The sequence below is a fragment of the Scyliorhinus torazame genome, chromosome 4, assembly GCF_047496885.1.
Source record: "Scyliorhinus torazame isolate Kashiwa2021f chromosome 4, sScyTor2.1, whole genome shotgun sequence".
Lineage (NCBI taxonomy): Eukaryota > Metazoa > Chordata > Chondrichthyes > Carcharhiniformes > Scyliorhinidae > Scyliorhinus > Scyliorhinus torazame.
In genome coordinates, this window is record NC_092710.1 from 50,645,088 (window position 1) to 50,668,480 (window position 23,393).

General features: G+C 43.1%; 6 non-coding genes across 6 annotated transcripts; all 6 read left to right on the forward strand.

Annotated features, from left to right (window-relative positions):
- Nucleotides 1-856: 856 nt before the first annotated feature.
- trnak-uuu (transfer RNA lysine (anticodon UUU)) lies at nt 857-929 on the forward strand. The gene has a single exon. It is a non-coding gene; the product is annotated as a tRNA-Lys (tRNA).
- A 2,128-nt stretch (nt 930-3,057) lies between these two features.
- Nucleotides 3,058-3,131, forward strand: trnat-ugu (transfer RNA threonine (anticodon UGU)). Its single transcript has one exon. It is a non-coding gene; the product is annotated as a tRNA-Thr (tRNA).
- A 1,745-nt stretch (nt 3,132-4,876) lies between these two features.
- Nucleotides 4,877-4,950, forward strand: trnat-ugu (transfer RNA threonine (anticodon UGU)). Its single transcript has one exon. It is a non-coding gene; the product is annotated as a tRNA-Thr (tRNA).
- Nucleotides 4,951-17,158: 12,208 nt separating this feature from the next.
- trnak-uuu (transfer RNA lysine (anticodon UUU)) lies at nt 17,159-17,231 on the forward strand. The gene has a single exon. It is a non-coding gene; the product is annotated as a tRNA-Lys (tRNA).
- A 1,747-nt stretch (nt 17,232-18,978) lies between these two features.
- trnak-uuu (transfer RNA lysine (anticodon UUU)) lies at nt 18,979-19,052 on the forward strand. Its single transcript has one exon. It is a non-coding gene; the product is annotated as a tRNA-Lys (tRNA).
- A 2,115-nt stretch (nt 19,053-21,167) lies between these two features.
- Nucleotides 21,168-21,241, forward strand: trnat-ugu (transfer RNA threonine (anticodon UGU)). The gene has a single exon. It is a non-coding gene; the product is annotated as a tRNA-Thr (tRNA).
- The last annotated feature ends 2,152 nt before the right edge of the window (nt 21,242-23,393 follow it).

The window sequence follows — 23,393 nt, forward strand, 5'->3', positions numbered from 1 at the left end:
TAACTGGGAATTTGGAGGTTGGAAGGACTGGTTGATAAATATGGCCATGTATCGAGTGGTAGCTATCGGCTGCATCTTTGTGGGCCTGGCCATCCTTAAATGTGTGATGGGTAGAATGCGGGGTGCACTGGATCAGATCACCGCCCCAAGAAATTTAACTGTTAAAATCCATGAGGGTGAAGCAGATGAAGGGGGGCTAAGACAGGAATTGGAAATGCAGCGACAGGTCTTTTTAGATGAGGAACCGTAGCTATGGATTGGATAGTTCGGTTATCATGGAATGATAAAAGAAGGGAATGACGACTGTGATATAAAATAGTTACTTTAGAGATATTAGTTAATGTAATGTAGAAATAAGCCACTTTGATTCTGGCAAGTAGAGACAAAGGAGTTTAGACCGCATTGAAAAAAGCAGGAAGAGGTGTGTCTATGAGAGTGATGTTGAATTGATAGGGGACGGAGAAAGGGATTGGAAGTGAGACAATCAGAATAGATCAAACAAGTCAGGAGGGACATAGGATGACCTATGGGTGTCGAGTATGTGAAACTTGATGCCATTTGAATGTATCAGTACTGATCTCTTTGTCTGGGACATTCACTTAGTTCCCGGGGCAGCAGAGAGCAACATGTTATCTGTATCACTGTGGACTAGGTAGCTTGCAAGCTGAATAAAATAACTAATGTTATACCTGCAAATCCATCTCGATTTTTATTGAGGCCAGACTGACGGATAAAGAAATTTGGGATTCAACATTTGCGAGGGAAATGAGCTGGAGAGGCTGAATTACCAGTGAAGGAAATTCAAAAGATACAATATGAGACTTTGATATGAGCTATGAGAGCATTGTTAAAATGGGCCCTGGTAGCTCAGTCGGTAGAGCATCAGACTTTTAATCTGAGGATCCAGGATTCAAGTCCCTGTCAGGGTTTTGATTTTGGCTCAAGGTGTTTGCTTCCCAATGAATGGTCAGAAATAAAAAATAAAGAATGCAGGATGCTTTATGGAAAGTGGAAGAACCGTGACAACGTCGTGTTTGTCAAATTGCAACAGCCGTCCAGAATTTTCAAGAATTTTTGCTAGATTTTCAGTGAATGTAAAAACTCTCCTGGTCTTGTCCTGCATTATACCACTGTAGTTTTCTGGCCATGTTTAATGACTTCCCAATTCACAAAATATTTCCTGTTTGTGTACTTCTTTCCTGCAGAACTGCTTTTAAATTAATAACTTTCAGAAATAACTGCAATTTTTACAGTTTCAAAAGCCCAGTGCCGATGAATATTTTAGGTTGCACTCTCAAAGTCAGCAGGAGAAATCAACAATACTGATGTTTAATCAAAACAATTGAAATCTGTTCTACACTTGCAAACAGGTCCTGTAGGTTGGTGCTGTGGCTTAGATGGTTAAAGTGCCTGTCTTGTAAACAGGTGATCCTGAGATCAAATCTCAACAATACATTTACACTTTCAGGTCAAAGCATGTAGCTTGTGAAAAATGCTTGTCATTTAATGGTTAACACAGAAAATGTTGACAACATTTCTGTCGTGCTGTCCTTCAAGAATGCCTTTCCTTGATTTATGTCGAAATTTATTCAAACTTCCATATCTCCCACTTTTCACGCAACTTCCATTTTCCTCATCTACTCCATTGCATGTAACCTCGCTTCAGCTCTGAATAAGGGTCATACGGATTTGAAACATTAACTTTGTGTCTGGCTCCACAGACATCCTCAAATTTTATGAACTTTAATCTAATCATTTTTAGTTTCTCATGCAGATTCACAACATGTGCAGTATTTTCCTTTGAATGCACGACAGGATTGACCTCAGGAAATCCAGAAGGAACATTTTGAATGTCTGTCAGCGATGTCTGTGAGCAAAGATTGAATGATTAAATGATTTACTCTGATGAAGAGTGACGCAGCCTCGAAACGTTATCTCGGTTCTCTCTTCACAGATGCTGCCAGACCCACTGAGATTTTCCATCATTTCCTGTTTTTTTTCAGATTTCCCATCTGCAGTAATTTGCCTTTTTATTGGACGATATATTTTGCTGCATGTCAGCAAGAACGATTTGGGCGGGATAAAGGATGGGGCGTTTTCCATGAAGATGTGGCGTTGACAGATCTATTTGCACCCTGAAACTTTGCGATTTGCATAATTTGCTACTTTACTAGATGAGCTTACTTGCGTTCACTCTCTGCCACAACAAACAACAGATGACATGCTTTCTTACCTCTCGCAAAATACAATCTGTATCTCTGCAGCTACCCACTGATATCTCACCGAACTAAACGTAATCTTCAATGTCTTGAAGTCCCAGTGCATGTCCCTGGGTAACAACAGTTGTCACATCACAGGTCATTGGAAAAATGCGAGTCCAAGTTGAAGAATTTGAGATAGAAAGCCGAAGGGAGGCTTCCGGTCTGCTTGCGAGGGAAATGAGCTGGAGAGGCTGAATGACCAGTGAAGGAACTTCAAAAGATACAATATGAGACTTTGAAGTGAGCTGTGAGAAGGGTTTTGAAATGGGCCCTGGTAGCTCAGTCGGTAGAGCATCAGACTTTTAATCTGAGAGTCCAGGGTTCAAGTCCGTGTCAGGGTTTTGATTTTGGCTCAAGGTGTTTGCTTCCCAATGAACGGCAGGAAATGAAAAATAAAGAATGCAGGATGCTTTATGGAAAGTGGAAGAACCGTGACAACATCGTGTTTGCCAAATTGCAACAGCCGTCCAGAATTTTCAAGAATTTTTGCTAGATTTTCAGTTGATGTTTAAACTCTCTCCTGGACTTGTCCTGCATTATATCACTATAGTTTTCTGGCCATGTTTAATCACTTACCAATTCGCAAAATATTTCCTGTTTGTATACTTCTTTCTTGCAGAACTGCTTTTAAATTAATAACTTTCAGAAATAACTGCAATCTTTACAGTTTCAAAAGCCCAGTGCCGATGAATATTTTAATTTGCACTCTCAAAGTCAGCAGGAGAAATCAACAATACTGATGTTTAATCAAAACAATTGAAATCTGTTCCACACTTGCAAATCTATCTTACAGATTGGTGCTGTGGCTTAGATGTTTAAAGTGCCTGTCTTGTAAACAGGAGATCCTGAGTTCAAATCTCAGCAGTACCTTTATACATTCAGGTCAAAGCGCGTAGCCTGTGAAGAATGCTCCTTGTTTACTGGTGAACACAAATAATGCTAACAACATTTCTGTAGTACTGACCTTCAAGATTGTTTTCCCTTGACTAATTTCAAACTTCCATTTTTCACGCAATTTCCATTTACCTTTATACGTTAAGGTCAAAGCATGTAGCCTGTGAAGAATTTAATGGTGAACACAGACAATGTTGACAACATTTCTGTGGTACTGACCTTCAAGATTGCTTTCCCCTGTTTTATGTCAAACTTGATTCAAACTTCCATATCTCCCATTTTTCACGCAATTCCATTTTCCTCATCTACTCCATTGCATGCAACCTCGCTTCAGCTCTGAATAAGGATCACACGGATTTGAAACATTAACTTTGTGTCTGGCTCCACAGACATCCTCAAATTTTATGAGCTTTCATTCAAGCATTTTTAGTTTCTCATGCAGATTCACAACATGTGCAGTATTTTCCTTTGAATGCATGACAGGATTGACCTCAGGAAATCCAGTACCAACATTTTGAATGTTTGTCAGCGATGTCTGTGAGCAAAGATTGAATGATTAAATGATTTACTCTGATGAAGAGTGACCCAACTTCGAAACGTTAGCTCGGTTCTCTCTTCACAGATGCTGCCAGACCCACTGAGATTTTCCATCATTTCCTGTTTTTTTTCAGATTTCATAACTGCAGTAATTTGCCTTTTTATTGGACGATATATGTTGCTGCATGACAGCAAGAACGATTTGGGCGGGATAAAGGGTGAGGCGTTTTCCAGAAGATGTGGCGTTGACAGATCTATTTACACCCTGAAGCTTTGCGATTTGCATAATTTGCTACTTTACTCGATGAGCTTACTTGCGTTCACACTCTGCCACAACAAACAACAGATGACATGCTTTATTCCCTCTCTCAAAATACAATCTGTATCTCTGCAGCTTCCCACTGATATCTCAGCGAACTAAACGTAATCTTCAATGTCTTGAAGTCCCAGTGCATGTCCCTGGGTAACAACAGTTGTCACATCACAGGTCATTGGTAAAATGCGAGTCCAAGTTGAAGAATTTGAGAAAGAAAGCCGAAGGGAGGCTGCCGGTCTGCTTGCGAGGGAAATGAGCTGGAGAGGCTGAATGACCAGTGAAGGAAATTCAAAGATACAATATGAGACTTTGAAGTGAGCTATGAGAACATTTTAATATTGGGCCCTGTTAGCTCAGTCGGTAGCGCGTCAGACTTTTAATCTCATGGTCCAGGGTTCAAGTCCCTGTCAGTAATTTGATTTTGGCTCAAGGCGTTTGCTTCCCAATGAACGGTCGGAAATAAAAATAAAGAATGCAGGATGCTTGATGGAAAGTGGAAGAACCGTGACAACGTCGTGTTTGCCAAATTGCTACAGCCGTCCAGAATTTTCAAGAATTTTTGCTAGATTTAAAGTGAATGTAAAAACTCTCTCCTGGTGTTGTCCTGCATTATACCACTATTGTTTTCTGGCCATGTTTAATCACTTCCCAATTCTCAAAATATTTCCTGTTTGTATACTTCTTTCCTGCAGAACTGCTTTTAAATTAATAACTTTCAGAATAACTGCAATTTTTACAGTGTCAAAAGCCCAGTGCCGATGAATATTTTAATTTGCACTCTCAAAGTCAGCAGGAGAAATCAACAATACTGATGTTTAATCAAAACAATTGAAATCTGTTCCACACTTGCAAGCCTGTCGTCCAGATTGGTGCTGTGGCTTAGGTGGTTAAAGCGCCTGTCTTGTAAACAGGAGATCCTGAGTTTAAATCTCAGCAGTACCTTTATACAGTCAGGTCAAAGCATGTTGTCTGTGAAGAATGCTCCTCATTTAATGGTGGACACAGAAAATGTTGACAATATTTCTGTGGTATTGACCTTCAAGATTGCTTTCCCTTGATTTATGTCAAACTTGATTCAAATTTCCATATCTCACACTTATCACGCAACTACCATTTTCCTCATCTACTCCATTGCATGTAACCTCGCTTCAGCTCTGAATAAGGATCACACGGATTTGAAACATTAACTTTGTGTCTGGCTCCACAGACATCCTCAAATTTTATGAGCTTTAATCCAATCATTTTTAGTTTCTCATGCACATTCACAACATGTGCAGTATTTTCCTTTGAATGCACGACAGGATTGACCTCAGGAAATCCAGTAGGAACATTCTGAATGTCTGTCAGCGATGTCTGTGGGCAAAGATTGAATGATTAAATGATTTACTCTGATGAAGAGTGACCCTGCCTCGAAACTTTAGCTCGGTTCTCTCTTCACAGATGCTGCCAGACACACTGAGATTTTCCATCATTTCCTGTTTTTTTTCAGATTTCAAATCTGCAGTAATTTGCCTTTTTATTGGACGATATATGTTGCTGCATGTCAGCAAGAACGATTTGGGCGGGATAAAGGATGGGGCGTTTTCCATGAAGACGTGGCATTTGCAGATCTATTTACACCCTGAAACTTTGCGATTTGCATAATTTGTTCCTTTACTAGATGAGCTTACTTGCGTTCACACTCTGCCACAACAAACAACAGATGACACGCTTTATTCCCTCTCTCAAAATCCAATCTGTATCTCTGCAGCTTCCCACTGATATCTCAGCGAACTAACCGTAATCTTCAATGTCTTGAAGTCCCAGTGCATGTCCCTGGGTAACAACAGTTGTCATATCACAGGTCATTGGTAAAATGCGAGTCCAAGTTGAAGAATTTGAGAAAGAAAGCCGAAGGGAGGCTGCCGGTCTGCTTGCGAGGGAAATGAGCTGGAGAGGCTGAATTACCAGTGAAGGAAATTCAAAAGATACAATATGAGACTTTGAAGTGAGCTGTGAGAACTATTTTGCAATGGGCCCTGGTAGCTCAGTCGGTAGAGCATTAGACTTTTGATCTGAGAGTCCAGGGTTCAAGTCCCTGTCAGGGATTTGTTTTTGGCTCAAGGCGTTTGCTTCCCAATGAACGGAAATAAAAATAAAGAATGCAGGATGCTTTATGGAAAGTGAAAGAACCGTGACAACGTCGTGTTTGCCAAATTGCAACAGCCGTCCAGAATTTTCAAGAATATTTGCTAGATGTTCAGTGAATGTAAAAACTCTCTCCTGGTCTTATCCAGCATTATACCACTGTAGTTTTCTGGCCATGTTTAATCACTTCCCAATTCGCAAAATATTTCCTGTTTGTATACTTCTTTCCTGCAGAACTGCTTTTAAATTAATAACTTTCAGAATAACTGCAATTTTTACAGTTTCAAAAGCCCAGTGCTGATGAATATTTTAGTTTGCACTGTCAAAGTCAGCAGGAGAAATCAACAATACTGATGTTTAATCAAAACATTTGAAATCTGTTCTAAACTTGCAAAGCTGTCTTGCAGATTGGTGCTCTGGCTTAGATGGTTAAAGCGCCTGTCTTGTAAACAGAAAATCCTGAGTTCAACTCTCAGCAGTACCTTTGTACATTCAGTTTAAGCATGTAGCCTGTGAAGGATGCTCCTCATTTAATGGTGGACACAGGAAATGTTGACAACATTTCTGTGGTACTGACCATCAACATTGCTTTCCCTTGATTTATGTCAAACTTGATTCAAACTTCCATATCTCCCACTTTTCACGCAACTTCCATTTTTCTCATCTACTCCATTGCATGTAACCTCGCTTCAGCTCTGAATAAGGATCACACGGATTTGAAACATTAACTTTGTGTCTGGCTCCACAGACATCCTCTAATTTTCTGAGCTTTAATCCAATCATATTTAGCTTCTCATGCAGGTTCACAACATCTGCAGTATTTTCCTTTGAATGCACGACAGAATTGACCTCAGGAAATAGAGTAGGAACATTTTGAATGTCTGTCAGCGATGTCTGTGAGCAAAGATTGAATGATTAAATGATTGACTCTGATGAAGAGTGACGCAGCCTCGAAACGTTAGCTCGGTTCTCTCTTCACAGATGCTGCCAGACCCACTGAGATTTTCCAACATTTCCTGTTTTTTTTCAGATTTCACATCTGCAGTCATTTGCGTTTTTATTGGACGATATATGTTGCTGCATGTCAGCAAGAACGATTCGGGCGGCATAAAGGATGGGGCGTTTTCCATGAAGATGTGGCATTGACAGATCTATTTACACCCTGAAATTTGCGATTTGCATAATTTGCTACTTTACTAGATGAGCTTACTTGCGTTCACTCTCTGCCACAGCAATCACCAGATGACACCCTTTATTCCCTCTCTTAAAATACAATCTGTATCTCTGTAGCTTCCCACTCATATCTCAGAGAACTAACCTTACTCGTCAATGTCTTGAAGTCCCAGTGCATTGTCCCTGCGCAACAACAGTTGCCACATCGCAAGTCATTGGGAAAATGCGAGTCCAAGTTGAAGAATTTGGGAAAGGAAACCAAAGGGAGGCTGCCGGTCTGCTTGTGACGAATGTGATATAAAATAGTTACTTTAGAGATATTAGTTAATGTAATGTAGAAATAAGCCACTTTGATTCTGGCAAGTAGAGACAAAGGATTTTAGACCGCATGGAAAAAAGCAGGAAGAGGTGTGTCTATGAGAGTGATGCTGCATTGATAGGGGCCGGAGAAAGGGATTGGAAGTGAGCCAATCAGAATAGATCAAACAAGTCAGGAGGGACATAGGATGACCTATGGGTGTCGAGTATGTGAAACTTGATGCCATTTGAATGTATCAGTACTGATCTCTTTGTGTGGGACATTCACTTAGCTCCCGGGGCTGCAGAGAGCAACATGTTATCTGGATCACTGTGGGCTAGGTAGCTTGCAAGCTGAATAAAATAACTAATGTTATACCTGCAAATCCATCTCGACTTTTATTGAGGCCAGACTGACAGATAAAGAAATTTGGGATTCAACATTTGGTGCCGAAAACCTTGATTTCTCAGGGCGATCCTGGTTTCAACTGCGAAATCAGAATCAGACTGATTATGAACAGGAGGATGGGGAACGAGGGCCCTCAATGTAGAACTGGAAAATGACCGCACATTGATTGTTCCCCTCTTCTTATCGTCTGATTAGTCTGGTCACTCGCGGTTGGCACAGAAAGACCGCCACGACGAAATCACAGGTCAGTCTGGGGATTAGCATTTTAATTGATGGTATTTCATTTGTGAGTTAATTCGGCAGGGGTAGGCTATATTGTTGATGGGACATTTAAAACTATAAATGGTTCAACTTCATTTGTGAGTTAATTCGGCTGGGGTAGGCTATATTGTTGATGGGACATTTAAAACTATAAATGGTTCAACTTCATTTGTGAGTTAATTCGGTTGGGTTAGATTATGGGAGGTCGATGCGACATTTGAAATTGAAAATGGTTCACCTCCATGTGTGTGTGTGTTAAAAATATAGTTGATTAAGCTAAAATTGTCTCCTTCGACTGTAGTGGCGAAAAACGCAGTTCCGAGGACTAGTTGAGATTATGGGGAATTCCTTGGATAGCACAAATGATCCAGGCATGCCAATGCAAATATTATGTGATAAGTATCCAGACAAAGCGAAGGATTTTAGAAAATTGTCAGCACAGTTAAGAACTAAAATGGGAGATGAATGGCCACTAGGGGGCACCAAAGACCTAGAAATGGTTAAGAAAATCCAGGGACAAATTTGGAGAAAAAAATCAAAGTATGAAAGCTAAAGAATTAATTGGATTATGGAGGCAATATTGTCAAGAGGAAAGAGATAAGATTATGTTGTCTAGCTGGCAGGACAATGCCCTTAAAATGGGGATTCCAATTAGTGAACAGGGTAACCTATAAACATTACAGATCTTGAAAAAGGAATGTGCATTTAAAAAAAGAGCAAGTAGAGACAGGAAAGACGCGGGTCAAACAAGAGATGAGCTACGTAGTTCAATGGCTGGCCTTGAATTGACAGAAAAAGAAAAATTCAATAATTTGGAAAAGTCAGTAAAAGTTCCGTCTGCACCTGTAGCATGGTCTGCGTTCATTCCAGAACCACCAGAGTACAATAATATATACCCAGTCATTGCTCCCCAGATTCCAAATATGCCAGAAACTCAAGCCCTTTTGGATGATAGTGTGGGTGATAGTGTGGGTCCTGATTTACCAACTTCACGACCAGAAGAGCAAAAGGAACTCTGTCCCACAAGCCCAGTTAGCTCTAGGACAAGATCTCGGACAGCGAGAGAGGGGCTTGACCCTCACCAGAAACAATTAAGCATATCACCTAAGTCTCTCCAAACTAAGGAGAAACCACAAGATTCGGGAACAAAGGAAGCTGAAACAACTTCTTTTGAAGAGAAAGAACTCCCCCTAGTGACAGGGAGAGACGTTGAAGTCTTGGAACAACCAGGGGAAATAGCTAGAGTGCCCCCTGGTGACATTCAGAGACAGTTACCGATTAGGAAGATGCGAAACCCCGACGCAGTGACTGCGGGAGCGAACCCCACGATAGACGTTTACTTCCCATGGACACCCAGTGAGATGATGGCTATTATGGCTACAATCCCAGATAGAAAAAAATCTCCTGCTGCCTTCGTGGATTCCTTGAGAACTACCATCTCAATTTATCAAGCTGATTCAAGTGACCTCTGGGCCCTAGTCCAGCAGATTTTAACCCCAGCAGAGTACCACAATTAACTTAACCACCTGAATTATGCTAGCCACGCCGCACTTCAGCAGGCCTCTGCGTTAGACGACGATAGAAGGACACAGATCTTGAATGCATTGAATACACATTTCAAAGGCCCATAAATCTTTCTGTTATCTTAGACCTAAAACCTAAGAAGACTGAAGAGCCAGAGGAATTTCTGGAGGGTTTTAATGAAATCTACCGGGGGCAGTCTGGCGATTTGCTGTATCAAAATGGTCAGAATTCCCCTCAATATTGTGCTATGTTAATGCATTGCCTACCACCTTCTGTGGTTACTGCTGTGAAATGTAATAACATGAATTGGACAGAGAACGACCCTTCCCAGATGGCAAGGGTAGTCAGATTTTATTGGAAGGAGGGTGTAGGCCAAGAAGGAGGCTCAGTTACAAAGCTTAAGACTGAGTATGTAATGAAAAAGGATGATTGGCGATCCCAACAAGCGGCAGAAATGGTAGTTTACCAGCAGGAGCCCCAATATAGTGACTTTGGGTGGGTGGATCAGCGAAGAGGAGGATACCAAACCCACCCAAAGGGACCCTCACCCCCTTTTTATGGCCCACCGAACAAATCAACAGCTCTACAACCGCAGCCCCCTCTGAGGGGCCATTGGTCTACTGGAAGAAGAGGACGGGGCAGAAATAGAGGGAGCAATGCATGTTTTAATTGCGGCCGTGTAGATCACTGGCAACAGGGATGCCCCTTTAAAAGACAGGCAGTAGAAGGAGATTATCCGACCCAAAGGAGAGGGTACCCACCAAGGGGAGGACAGACGAGATACACTGACTTCTCCCAGGAAAACCCTTTCCCAACACAGGATTGACTAGCTAATTTAGCCATAAGGACTCTCCAATCGGACAGGGAACCTATTATCTCTCTGCAGATAGGAGATCAACATCACTCATTTGTAATCGACACCGGGGCAGCCATGTCTTCTGTGCAATCAGCACTTAAATTACCATTATCCGACCACACGCAGCAATTGTCAGGGTTCCAAGGACAGGTGTGTGAGTATCCTATTTCTGAACCTGTGACAGTCACTTACGAGAATAAGTCTGCAGAGCATCAGTTTGTAGTGACTACTGGATTGGACTGTAACTTGTTGGCCCGAGATTTACTGTGTATCTTGCAGCTACAGCTAGAATGCGGAGATGAGGGGGTAACGGTTACATCATGGAGGATGAGACAACAGTGCTATATTTCTATCACCCCCCAGTGGTGGACGTTAGACGTTGAACAGTCACTGCATCACGTTACCCTGGCCTATGACAGAACTGGACGAAACAGGGAGTTGGAGGACAAATACCGGCCATTACTTGAGACCGAATGGCCAGTCAAGGTTACAGCCACAGTCACGGGAAAAGAAGGTACAGCCGATTTTGTTACAATATCACCACATTTATGGCCACAGTCAGCTTTGGTAAGCCCTCATATTACACGTCAGGTCCGTGACCAGTACCATGCCAGGGATATGGGGCGAATGGTCAGGAGGGCGGTGGATCATTCGGATCCAACAGACTACGCACTTCAAGTCATGCCGGACGGCACTACCATAAAATATTTTGAGGTCCCTGAAAAGATTAACACTCGACTGCAGCATCACAGGGGACATGATGTGTTGGAATATGTCAATCCACAGGTCTGGGCGGAATACCCATCACAAGTGGGAAAGACAAATGTTACACCTATTAAGGTGATGATTAAGGATCATGTAAAGCTACCTTCCATTCGACTATACCCACTGAAATCTCAAGCTGCTCCATCAATAGATAAATTAATCCGAGAGCTGTTGAAACAGGGTATTTTGGTCCCTTGCCAATCAGAATGTAACACCCCCATACTTGCTGTGCCTAAACCAGCCAAACCAGACCAGTACCGATTAGTACAGGATTTACGTTCAATTAATGCCATCGCAGATCCGTTACATGCTCTCGTCCCTAACCCTGCCCACATACTGGCTCAAATTCCAGCTCAAGCCCGGGTCTTCGCCGTAATTGACCTTCAGCACGCCTTCTTTGCCCTCCCACTTGCGACTGAAAGTCAATATTTGTTTGCCTTCACTTACAATGGGCAGCAGTATACCTGGACCCGACTGCCACAGGGGTTCGTCAATTCACCTACACTCTTCTCCAGATGTCTGCAGACCCAACTCCAGGCCTTGACATTGGAGCATGGTTCCACTCTGGTGCAGTATGTAGATGACATATTGGTGGCAAGTCCTGACGAGCCCAGTAATAGGGATGATGTGATCCAATTATTGAACCACCTATCCTCGTTGGGTTATGTTGTTTTACAAGCAAAGGTCTTGGTGGCTCAGAGAAAAGTTAAGTTCTGAGGAGTTTTACTTACAGCCACAGAAAGAAGTCTCGAACCCAGTAGTATTGAACCAATATGCCAATTCCCCGCCCCTACAATAGCCAAGGAGGTTCGTCATTGGCTGGGTATGATGAATTATTGTTGGTAATGGATACCAAACATCGCTGTCTATACAAAGCTGCTGACGCCTTACACTAGTGAAGGGGGGAATTTTACTCTCACCACCGAGGCACTCGAGGCCTTCCGTTGCCTGAAGCAGGCCTTGCTACAAGCCCCGGCCCTCGGTAGGCCCCTATACGACCGACCATTCCAGATATACTGTACTGTTCTGGAAGGATGTTCAACAGCGGTACTCACCCAGCAACATGGGGACAAGCACCGGCCCGTAGCATATTACTCTTCCAAACTCGACCCAGTGGCGTTGGGCCACCTTGTTTGCACCCAGATCTTGGCAGCGATATACAATAGTTTGCAGGCTGCTGCCAACATCACTCTCCAACAGGATATTACGGTGTATAGCTCCCACTCGGTAATCGCACTATTGGGGCAACTGCAGACTCAGAATCTTACCGCAGCTCATCAGAATAGGTATGAGATATACCTTTTGAACAATCCACGTCTGACATTTAAATACTGTACCACTATCAATCCAGCCTGTTTTCTCAGTGGTCCCCCTGTCAATGAGGACGCGCCTGGTCACGACTGTTTAGCCTTGATTCAGGAAACTACAACAATAAGGGACGATCTGAGTGATATTCCGTTAGAACAACCTGACATGATTATGTATGTTGATGGCAGTGCATTAGTAAGCCCCACTGGCCGGAGACTGTCGGGTTATGCAATCATAGATCAGGATGGTCTGATTCTAGAAGCGGCAGCTTTCCAGACCCCTTACTCAGCACAACAAGCCGAACCTTTTGCCCTCACCCGTGCATGTATACTGGGGGGAGATCGCCGGGTAAATATCTACACTGACTCCCGATATGCTTTCGGGGTAGTTCATGACTTCGGACAACTCTGGAAGAATAGGGGATTCCTTACCTCGGCAGGCACAGAAATATCCAACCGGGGTTTAGTTAATGACCTACTGCAGGCCCTCCTTATGCCCGCGCAGATTTCCGTTATTAAATGCGCTGCCCACACGAATGGTACAACCCCAGTTGACGTTGGTAATGAACAAGCAGATTGTGCAGCGCGAACAGCCGCGCAAATTCAGCAAGTGATGGTGCCTAAGATGTTAAGTCAGACTAAACGATCTACTATAAATATGTCTGCTTCTGACAAGTCAATGCCAACCATCCAAGACGTCATAAGATTACAGGAGGACGCTCCTGAGAGTGATAAACAAATGTGGAAACGGTTAGGTTGTACATATGATTCTGTTTCCTCTTTATGGACCACGCCTGCACATCAGACTTGTATGTCTGATGTGCTGGCTTTATGGGTCATTGAATGTGTACACTTTGCAACTCATTGTGGGGCTCGAGGGACTAGTGATTTGTTGCTGGACACTTGGTGGCACCCTAAAATGCAGGGGTTGGCCCAAAGTATCAGTAATAGGTGTTTGATTTGTCAGCAATATAACACCGGAAAAGGTATCTCTTGTGGGAAGGGGCAAACCCCGTTGCCCAGTGGTCCCTTTGAGACGCTCCAAATGGATTACATTGAGTTGGAAAGGTGTCAATGTTATAAATATGTTTTAGTCATTGTGGATGTGTTCAGCAGATGGGTCGAGGCGTATCCGACTATCGATAATAAAGCTGCTACTGTGGTTAAAGTCTTGATGAGGGAAATCATTCCCCGGTACGGTATACCAGCTCAGTTAAGTTCTGATAATGGGCCTCATTTTATTGGACAAATTAACAAGGAGTTTTGCTCCCAGTTGGGCATACGCCAGCAGTTACACTGTGCTTATAGACCGCAGGCGGCCGGGTTGGTTGAGAGACACAATCAGACCCTCAAAACTAAATTGGCTAAATTAAGAGCAGACACGGGACTGACATGGCTTAAGTTGCTCCCCGTTGCCCTCTTCCAGCTGCGGGTTACACCTGCGGGACCGGCCCGGCTCTCTCCCGCCGAGATTCTTTATGGCAGGCCTCTTAGAACTCCCTGGAGCCTGCAGGTTCCCAGACTGGTTCAGTTTCATCAGATGACTGAAGAGATGACCACCTATGTTCTAGCCCTCACGCAAGTGCTCAAGGAACTCCATGGCCAGGTCCACGCGGCTCACCAGCCATCGCCCCCAGTACCTAGCTCACTTTCAGTCCAGCCCGGTAGTTATGTCATGGTCAAAAATTGGACTAGGAAGGGGTCGGAGCCGCGATGGGACAGGCCCTTCCAAGTTCTCCTTACCACCCCTACAGCAGTTAAAGTGGAGGGGAGAAGTGCTTGGGTCCACCTACATCACTGTAAATTGAGTCCATCTCCACTACTGTAAAAGGTCAGATACTAAACTGCCTCCCTTCTCCAGTGCTATTTTACAGGTGTGGAGCATGATGGAGTGGCTACGCATCGTCTGTATGATATTTGGCCTCACTTCGCTTTGCGTGTTATTGGCGATGGACATGGAAAAGGGGAATATTATGTATCTGTGTAGCCCCAACCAATCTACAAGGTTACATCACCTCTGCAATGGTGATGTTCTTCACTGCCCCCATATACGAGGACATGGTATCGACTCATGGAAGGTCATCAAAGTTAAGGAGAATGCAGGAGTCATGAAGCAGTTGCACCCGTCCCGGCGATGGGAAGGGAACATTATATGGACATTGCCTTGTTTTTGGAATACATGTAAATTTGATTTTGGATGTGTTAAGAGTGGTGCAATAAAGGTAAAATCAGGCTGTGAGAAGAGCGTAGGAAGAGGCTATGAGAAAGTGAAAGGGACTAGAGAGAGGACGGGGCGTATGAGAAGGGAAGTACAGCTAGAACGTAGGTTACCGGGAGATACACTTAAGTTAATTAAAGGCCAAACTGAGGAAAACCCGGGTAGTATGAATCTCTTCTACCAGAGTTACCACCGCTTGTATGGCCACGGACGGGTTGTCTGCTACCCAAACCCCGCAGCGGTGTCTAGGTTATTTTCTGTTTCACCGCTTTGGGGCACTCCCCAAACGGTGGTTCATTGTCAGCATTCCGAGCCACTGCCCGATCAGGTCACTCTTCCTTACGATCCGGATTCAGCACCACCGGCTATTTGCCTTCCCTTTCCTCGGGATAATTCCCATTCACAGTACGATAGGCTGCGACGGTGGAGGGCGTACATACCTAGCCACTTCACTCCCAATAGGGATTCCCGGTCGTACGAGAATTGCTTCAGCAGTGAAGGATTTGGCTGTTTGCTGGTAGAGATGGACACAAATATAACATGTCTGTTTCCCACCTGTACGGACAGGAGGTGCCATATCACCCAGGCATCTGGCCAATGCATTTGTTACAACACCACTTGCGTTCCATTGAACGCCGGCCTCCAGCTCCTTTGTGGCTGGGCGAATGTCTCTCATATCACTGTTGGGACTAGGGCTTTCCGCATTGCTAGGCGGCCCGAATGGGCATTTCAAAGTTGGATAAGCTGGGCTACTGGAGGGTCCTTACGCAACCGATATGCTGATTGTGATGCTAGCCTGCACACGGAGCAAGGATACTACTTTTTATTTAATGGTACAGCGACCAACGTTTTGTCACCCCCATTTCCCCGCCGAATTGCTATAGGGACTCTAGTCCCTACCACAGTCCCCTGCCCTTAGGCATGGAACCTGCATAATCAGTTAGCACACCGGGCAGTCTCTGCTGAATTTTGCGAGAACTGGAAAAAACCTCAGGTTCTTGCACCCAACCGGGGCCACTCAGCCGGGTGGGGCATTCTGAGTGTATTGACACTGGGAGGTGTGGGGGGTTCCTTGGCTGTCAAGTGATCGGATTTATTTTATTTGCGGCCTTACCATCTTGGGAAATGAAACCTTGGGAGCCCTCGGGGCAATAACCAAGGAGTTGTCTCAGCTACGGTTGTTTGCAATGCAGAACCGGAATGCTCTTGACTATCTTCTGGCCCGTGAGGTTGGGGTATGCGCCATAGTGCAGGGCAAGTGTATCGTGGGAGTTCAAGACTTGACCGCCAACATCACTAAATTTATGGATCGCATACGGGATCACTTGGACGGGATGCAGGATCCTGGCTCTTGGGGTAACTGGGGATTTGGAGGTTGGAAGGACTGGTTGATAAATATGGTCATGCATTTAGTGGTGGCTATCGGCTGCATCTTTGTGGGCCTGGCCATCCTTAAATGTGTGATGGGTAGAATGCGGGGTGCACTGGATCAGATCACCGCCCCCAAAAATTTAACTGTTAAAATCCATGAGGGTGAAGCAGATGAAGGGGGGCTAAGACGGGAATTGGAAATGCAGCGACGGATCTTTTTAGATGAGGAACCGTAGCTATGGATTGGATAGTTTGGTTATCATGGAATGATAAAAGGAGGGAATGACGAATGTGATATAAAATAGTTACTTTAGAGATATTAGTTAATGTAATGTAGAAATAAGCCACTTTGATTCTGGCAAGTAGAGACAAAGAATTTTAGACCGCATGGAAAAAAGCAGGAAGAGGTGTGTCTATGAGAGTGATGCTGAATTGATAGGGGCTGGAGAAAGGGATTGGAAGTGAGCCAATCAGAATAGATCAAACAAGTCAGGAGGGACATAGGATGACCTATGGGTGTCGAGTATGTGAAACTTGATGCCATTTGAATGTATCAGTGCTGATCTCTTTGTCTGGGACATTCACTTAGTTCCCGGGGCTGCAGAGAGCAACATGTTATCTGTATCACTGTGGACTCGGTAGCTTGCAAGCTGAATAAAATAACTAATGTTATACCTGCAAATCCATCTCGACTTTTATTGAGGCCAGACTGACGGATAAAGAAATTTGGGATTCAACATTTGCCAGGGAAATGAGCTGGAGAGGCTGAATTATCAGTGAAGGAAATTCAAAAGATAAAATATGAGACTTTGATATGAGCTATGAGAGTATTGTTGAAATGGGCCCTGGTAGCTCAGTCGGTAGAGCATCAGACTTTTAATCTGAGTGTCCAGGATTCAAGTCCCTGTCAGGGCTTTGATTTTGGCTCAAGGCGTTTGCTTCCCAATGAATGGTCAGAAATAAAAAATAAAGAATGCAGGATGCTTTATGGAAAGTGGAAGAACCGTGACAACGTCGTATTTCCCAAATTGCAACAGCTGTCCAGAATTTTCAAGAATTTTTGCTCGATTTTCAGTGAATGTAAAAACTCTCTCCTGGTCTTGTCCTGCATTATACCACTGTAGTTTTCTGGCCATGTTTAATCACTTCCCAATTCACAAAATATTTCCTGTTTGTATACTTCTTTCCTGCAGAACTGCTTTTAAATTAATAACTTTCGAAATAACTGCAATTTTTACAGTTTCAAAAGCCCAATTACGATGAATATTTTAGTTTGCACTCTCAAAGTCAGCAGGAGAAATCAAAAATACTGATGTTTAATCAAAACAATTGAAATCTGTTCTACACTTGCAAAGCTGTGTTGCAGATTGGTGCTGTGGCTTAGATGGTTAAAGCACTTGTCTTGTAAACAGGAAATCCTGAGTTCAAATCTCTGCAGTACCTTCATACATTCAGGTCAAAGCATGTCGCCTGTGAAGAAAGCCCCTTGTTTACTGGTGAATATAAATAATGTTGACAACATTTATGTAGTACTGACCTTATGATTGCTTTCCCATGACTAATTTCAAACTTCCATTTTTCACGCAATTTCCATTTACCTTTATACATTCAGGTCAAAGCATGTAGCCTGTGAAGAATGCTCCTCATTTAATGGTGAACACAGACAATGTTGACAACATTTCTGTGGTACTGACCTTCAAGATTGCTTTCCCCTGTTTTACGTCAAACTTCCATATCTCCCATTTTTCACGCAACTTCCATTATCCTCACCTACTCCATTGCTTGTAACCTCGCTTCAGCTCTGAATAAGGATCACACGGATTTGAAACATTAACTTTGTGTATGGCTCCACAGACATCCTCAAATGTTATGTGCTTTAATCCTATCATTTTTAGTTTCTCATGCACATTCACAACATGTGCAGTATTTTCCTTTGAATGCACGACAGGATTGACCTCAGGAAATCCAGTAGGAACATGTTGAATGTCTGTCAGCGATGTCTGTGAGCAAAGATTGAATGATTAAATGATTTACTCTGATGAAGAGTGACGCAGCCTCGAAACGTTAGCTCGGTTCTCTCTTCACAGATGCTGCCAGACCCACTGATATTTTCCATAATTTCCTGTTTTTTTTCAGATTTCACATCTGCAGTAATTTGCCTTTTTATTGGACGATATATGTTGCTGCATGTCAGCAAGAACGATTTGGGAGGGATAAAGGATGGGGCGTTTTCCATGAAGATGTGGCGTTGACAGATCTATTTACACCCTGAAAATTTGCGATTTGCATAATTTGCTACTTTACTAGATGAGCTTACTTGCGTTCACTCTCTGCCACAACAAACAACAGATGACACGCTTTATTCCCTCTCTCAAAATACAATCTGTATCTCTGTAGCTTCCCACTGATATCTCAGCGAACTGACCGTAATCTTCAATGTCTTGAAGTCCCAGTGCATGTCCCTGGGTAACAACAGTTGTCACATCACAGGTCATTGGTAAAATGCGAGTCCAAGTTGAAGAATTTGAGAAAGAAAGCCGAAGGGAGGCTGCCGGTCTGCTTGCGAGGGAAATGAGCTGGAGAGGCTGAATGACCAGTGAAGGAAATTCAAAAGATACAATATGAGACTTTGAAGTGAGCTATGAGAAAATTTTTGCAGTGGGCCTTGATAGCTCAGTTGGTAGAGCATCAGACTTTTAATCTGATGGTCCAGGGTTCAAGTCTCTGTCCGGGGTTTGATTTTGGCTCAAGGCGTTTGCTTCCCAATGAACGGTCGGAAATAAAAATAAAGAATGCAGGATGCTTTATGGAAAGTGGAAGAACCGTGACAACGTCGTGTTTGCCAAATTGCAACAGCCGTCCAGAAATTTCAAGAATTTTTGCTAGATTTTCAGTTGATGTTTAAACTCTCTCCTGGACTTGTCCTGCATTATATCACTGTAGTTTTCTGGCCATGTTTAATCACTTACCAATTCGCAAAATATTTCCTGTTTGTATACTTCTTTCTTGCAGAACTGCTTTTAAATTATTAACTTTCAGAATAACTGCAATTTTTACAGTGTCAAAAGCCCAGTGCCGATGAATATTTTAATTTGCACTCTCAAAGTCAGCAGGAGAAATCAACAATACTGATGTTTCATCAAAACAATTGAAATCTGTTCCACACTTGCAAGCCTATTTTACAGATTGGTGCTGTGGCTTAGATGGTTAAAGCGCCTGTCTTGTAAACAGGAGATCCTGAGGTCAAATCTCAACTAATACCTTCGTACATTGAGGTCAAAGCATGTAGCTTGTGAAAAATGCTCCTCATTTAATGGTGAACACAGAAAATGTTGACAACATTTCTGTGGTACTGACCTTCAAGATTGCTTTCCCCTGTTTTATGTCAAACTTCCATATCTCCCATTTTTCACGCAACTTCCATTTTCCTCATCTACTCCATTGCATGTAACCTCGCTTCAGCTCTGAATAAGGATCACACGGATTTGAAACATTAACTTTGTGTTTGGCTCCACACACATCCTCAAATTTTATGAGCTTTAATCCAATCATTTTTAGTTTCTCATGCAGATTCACAACACGTGCAGTATTTTCCTTTGAATGCACGACAGGATTGACCTCAGGAAATCCAGTAGGAACATTTTGAATGTCTGTCAGCGATGTCTGTGAGCAAAGATTGAACGATTAAATGATTTTCTCTGATGAAGAGTGACGCAGCCTCGAAACGTTAGCTCGGTTCTCTCTTCACAGATGCTGCCAGACCCACTGAGATTTTCCATCATTTCCTGTTTTTTTCCAGATTTCACATCTGCAGTAATTTGCCTTTTTATTGGACGATATATGTTGCTGCATGTCAGCAAGAACGATTTGGGCGGGATAAAGGATGGGGCGTTTTCCATGAAGATGTGGCGTTGACAGATCTATTTACACCCTGAATCTTTGCGATTTGCATAATTTGCTACTTTACTCGATGAGCTTACTTGCGTTCACTCTCTGCCACAACAAACAACAGATGACACCCTTTATTCCCTCTCTCATAATACAATCTGTATCTCTGCAGCTTCCCACTGATATCTCAGCGAACTAACCATAATGTTCAATGTCTTGAAGTCCCAGTGCATGTCCCTGGGTAACAACAGTTGTCACATCACAGGTCACTGGTAAAATGTGAGTCCAAGTTGAAGAATTTGAGAAAGAAAGCCGAAGGGAGGCTGCAGGTCTGCTTGCGAGGGAAATGAGCTGGAGAGGCTGAATTACCAGTGAAGGAAATTCAAAAGATACAATATGAGACTTTGACATGAGCTATGAGAACATGTTTGAAATGATCCCTGGTAGCTCAGTCGGTAGAGCATCAGACTTTTAAGCTGAGGTGCAGGGTTCAAGTTCCTGTCAGGGTTTTGATTTTGGCTCAAGGCGTTTGCTTCCCAATGAACTGTCGGATCTAAAAATAAAGAATGCAGGATGCTTTATGGAAAGTGGAAGAACCGTGACAACGTCGTGTTTGCCAAATTGCATCAGCTGTCTAGAGTTATCAAGAATTTTTGCTAGATTTTCAGTTGATGTTTAAACTCTCTCCTGGACTTGTCCTGCATGATATCACTATAGTTTTCTGGCCATGTTTAATAATTTCCCAATTTGCAAAATATTTCCTGTTTGTATACTTCTTTCCTGCAGAACTGCTTTTAAATTAATAACTTTCAGAAATAACTGCAATTTTTACACTTTCAAAACCCCATTGCCAATGAATATTTTAATTTGCACTCTCAAAGTCAACAGGAGAAATCAACAGTGCTGATGTTTCATCAAAACAATTGAAATCTGTCCTACATTTGCAATGTTGTCTTGCAGGTTGGTGCTGTGGCTTAGATGGTTAAAGCGCCTGTCTTGTAAACAGGAGATCCTGAGTTCAAATCTCAGCAATGCCTTTATACATTCAGGTTTAAGCATGGAGCCTGTGAAGAATGCTCCTCATTTAATGGTGAAAACGTTAACAAAATTTCTTTGGTACTGACCTTCAAGATTGCTTTCCCTTGATTTATGTCAAACTTGATTCAAACTTCCATTTCTCCCACTTTTCACGCAACTTCCATTTTCCTCATCTACTCCATTGCATGTAACCTCGCTTCAGCTCGGAATAAGGATCACATGGATTTGAAACATTATCTTTGTGTCTGGCTCCACAGACATCCTCAAATTTTATGAGCTTTAATCCAATCATTTTTAGTTTCTCATGCAGATTCACAACATGTGCAGTATTTTCCTTTGAATGCACGACAGGATTGACCTCAGGAAATCCATTAGGAACATTTTGAATGTTTGTCAGCGATGTCTGTGAGCAAAGATTGAATGATTACATAGAACATAGAACATAGAACGATACCGCGCAGTACAGGCCCTTCGGCCCACGATGTTGCACCGAAACAAAAGCCATCTAACCTACACTATGCCATAATCATCCATATGTTTATCCAAACGTTTAAATGCCCTCAATGTTGGCGAGTTCACTACTGTAGCAGGTAGGGCATTCCACGGCCTCACTACTCTTTGCGTAAAGAACCTACCTCTGACCTCTGTCCTATATCTATTACCCCTCAGTTTAAAGCTATGTCCCCTCGTGCCAGCCATTTCCATCCGCGGGAGAAGGCTCTCACTGTCCACCCTATCTAACCCCCTGATCATTTTGTATGCCTCTATTAAGTCTCCTCTTAACCTTCTTCTCTCCAACGAAAACAACCTCAAGTCCATCAGCCTTTCCTCATAAGATTTTCCCTCCATACCAGGCAACATCCTGGTAAATCTCCTCTGCACCCGCTCCAAAGCCTCCACGTCCTTCCTATAAAGCGGTGACCAGAACTGTACGCAATACTCCAAATGCGGCCGTACCAGAGTTCTGTACAGCTGCAACATGACCTCCTGACTCCGGAACTCAATCCCTCTACCAATAAAGGCCAACACTCCATAGGCCTTCTTCACAACCCTATCAACCTGGGTGGCAACTTTCAGGGATCTATGTACATGGACACCTAGATCCCTCTGCTCATCCACACTTCCAAGAACTTTACCATTAGCCAAATATTCCGCATTCCTGTTATTCCTTCCAAAGTGAATCACCTCATACTTCTCTACATTAAACTCCATTTGCCACCTCTCAGCCCAGCGCTGCAGCTTATTTATATCCCTCTGTAACCTGCTGCATCCTTCCACACTATCGACAACACCACCGACTTTAGTATCGTCTGCAAATTTACTCACCCACCCTTCTGCGCCTTCCTCTAGGTCATTGATAAAAATGACAAACAGCAACGGCCCCAGAACAGATCCTTGTGGTACTCCACTTGTAACTGAACTCCATTCTGAACATTTCCCATCAACCACCACCCTCTGTCTTCTTTCAGCTAGCCAATTTCTGATCCACATCTCTAAATCACCCTCAATCCCCAGCCTCCGTATTTTCTGCAATAGCCTACCGTGGGGAACATTATCAAATGCTTTGCTGAAATCCATATACACCACATCAACTGCTCTACCCTCATCTACCTGTTCAGTCACCTTCTCAAAGAACTCGATAAGGTTTGTGAGGCATGACCTACCCTTCACAAAGCCATGCTGACTATCCCTGATCATATTATTCCTATCTAGATGATTATAAATCTTGTCTCTTATAATCCCCTCCAAGACTTTACCCACTACAGACGTGAGGCTCACTGGTCTATAGTTGCCGGGGTTGTCTCTGCTCCCCTTTTTGAACAAAGGGACCACATTTGCTATCCTCCAGTCTCCTGGCACTATTCCTGTAGCCAATAATGACATAAAAATCAAAGCCAAAGGTCCAGCAATCTCTTCCCTGGCCTCCCAGAGAATCCTAGGATAAATCCCATCAGGACCCGGGGACTTATCTATTTTCAGCCTGTCCAGAATTGCCAACACCTCTTCCCTACGTACCTCAATGCCATCTATTCTATTAGCCTGGGTCTTAGCATTCTCCTCCACAACATTATCTTTTTCCTGAGTGAATACTGACGAAAAATATTCATTTAGTATCTCGCCTATCTCTTCAGACTCCACACACAACTTCCC